The 2,050-nt window shown below is 54.8% G+C and overlaps 1 protein-coding gene across 2 annotated transcripts in view; it reads right to left on the bottom strand.

Annotated features, from left to right (window-relative positions):
* MBNL2 (muscleblind like splicing regulator 2) overlaps window positions 1-235 on the bottom strand; it is a 106,333-nt gene extending 106,098 nt beyond the window's left edge. Inside the window, exon 1 of one of the 2 annotated variants that reach the window (XM_057366209.1) lies at window positions 97-235. The gene's annotated coding sequence lies outside the window, so the exon portion shown is untranslated. The remainder of the gene's footprint in view (window positions 1-96) is intronic. The other variant, XM_057366204.1, reaches the window with a different exon arrangement.
* Window positions 236-2,050: the final 1,815 nt, after the last annotated feature.

The raw sequence follows: 2,050 nt of genomic DNA on the forward strand, positions 1-2,050 counted from the left end.
GCTATCCCTGTGCCGTGGCCCCGCAGCCGCTCCGGAGCGGGGGTGGGCTGGCGGCGGCGCAGGGGGAACTGGTGGTGGCGCGGGCGGCTGCCTTACCTCGGAGCAGAGCGCGGAGCGGGGGGACACCCGCTTCTCCCAGCCGGGCGGAGGCGGCTCCGCGCAGCGGCGGCTTGTCACCTCTCCCGCCGCGACCGCGACGGCGGCGGCTCCTCGCGTAGGGGCGGTCCGGCCCCTCCCTGCCGGGGCCGAGCGCCGCTCGCACCGCCCCAGGGCCGGGCCCGCCCGCCGCAGCCCGCGCCGTCCGGCCGCCGCCGGGGCCGGGGAAGGGGCAGCGGCAGCGGCGGTACGGGGGCCGCGGCTCCGGCTCTGGTTCGGGTGCGGGCCGGCCCGCGGTGTTTTGCCTCGAGCCCGGCCCGCCTCGGGGACGGGCCCGAGCGTTTCCTCCGCAAAACAACGGGGGTAGCGGCGGGCGGGCCGTGCTGCAGAGCGGCCGAAATCCTGGGTTTGCGTCGTGTTGTTCGGCTTCCTTTTTTGCCTGCTGGAGCTATGGCGTGTCACCGGTACCGTGGACGATTTTCTGGAGGAAACAAACGCGTGGCTTGGCTCCCAGGGCTCATTCTTCCTGTATTTTGAGCCGATTTCGTGAGCGGTTTCTGTTCCCGTGAAGTGTCGTTCACCGCCAAAAAGGGCTCCCTTCCCCTCGCCCKCAGCAGCCAGCGCAGGCCCCCGGTACCCCTCTGCCCCCGTTCTCCCACAGGCCGCTGGAGCAAGGTTAGGCACCTTTCCCTAAAAAACATGGAATGTTCYCCATTCAGAAAGAGGGGTGGCTGCAATGATTCCCGGTTTGCCTCCAGCCCATTAAACATTGTGCTCTTGGGCCAGGTGAAGCTAAAGGTGGGTGCAGCGGGGCTGTTGGAGCGCTGCCGACCCCGGCCGTGTGTCCCAAGCGATCTCTGGCCSCCCACGATCCCAGCGAGCCCCTGCTCTGCGGGCTGGGAGGGCTRAAGCCTCATCTGACAAACCCCACAATTCATTTCCAGGCAGCTCGGGTCCCTGGACAGGCTCTCCAGAAAGCCAGGCAACATCCAGGGATGAGGCCACAGCCGCCCCGTCCTCGATGGATCTTAACCGCTGCAGCATCCCACTGTAAGGGTGCGGAGCAGGAAATAAATCAGAAAGCAGCTGCACTTCAACTTCAACTAAAATCCTTTAGACCGTCCCTGAGGTCTTTCAAAAGGATCAGTAACTGAACTGCTACTGAAAAAGATGTTACATTTCGAGAAAGAAAGTGACCCTTTCAACTTAGCCACATCAGTTTGGTGTTAGGAGGCTGGAAAAAGAGACAAAAAGAAAAATAAGGGGTTTTTTTTGGTTGTTTTTTTTTTTTTTTTTTTTTTTTAACTAATGAGCAGAGTGACAAAATTTTAAGGCTAAGTGGAAACCAGTTCTAACCAGTCTGTTTAAGGTAACACCGTGGTTAAATGTGTTTGAATATACTCAACTATGGTTAATATTGTTCTACTTTGAAAGGAAAAKAGAATAAATGGAATAAACACAAAGCCCAGCCAGATCCTAGCTGAGTATGCTACCAGGTACCGTAAGCACTCTCCCCCACTTTGTAGGAGGAGAAAATGGCTTTGAAAATAAAATTTAAAAGTCTGTTGCCGCTCCAGTGTAACCCACTGCTGATTATGGTAGTACCTAAGTGACCAGAAGCAGCAACAACARCATCTCTATCCATTCCTCACCTCCTTTTGTATGATTTTGATCTTGGTGAAAGACAGTTCCGTGAAGGAAAATAAATGAAAAGGAAAGGAAAAGAAAATTGTAACTTTTTTTTCCCCTGGCACATTGTTTTTTTAATCTTCATTAAATGAGCAAAGGCAGAACTAAAGGAGTTAAATCAGCAAAAAATTTAGACAGGATGTTCCATCAATAGGAGTTTAGTGCACAGCCAATACCATAAAATGCAGGATCTCCTGAGGCCTTCTATTAGGSATCTACTCACAGAAGCAGGATTGAATTTATTTCAGGCCAAACCAACACGGAT

The sequence above is a fragment of the Malurus melanocephalus genome, unplaced genomic scaffold (genome assembly GCF_030028575.1).
Source record: "Malurus melanocephalus ecotype Western Australia unplaced genomic scaffold, MMel_1.1 scaffold_61, whole genome shotgun sequence".
Taxonomy (NCBI): Eukaryota; Metazoa; Chordata; class Aves; order Passeriformes; family Maluridae; genus Malurus; species Malurus melanocephalus.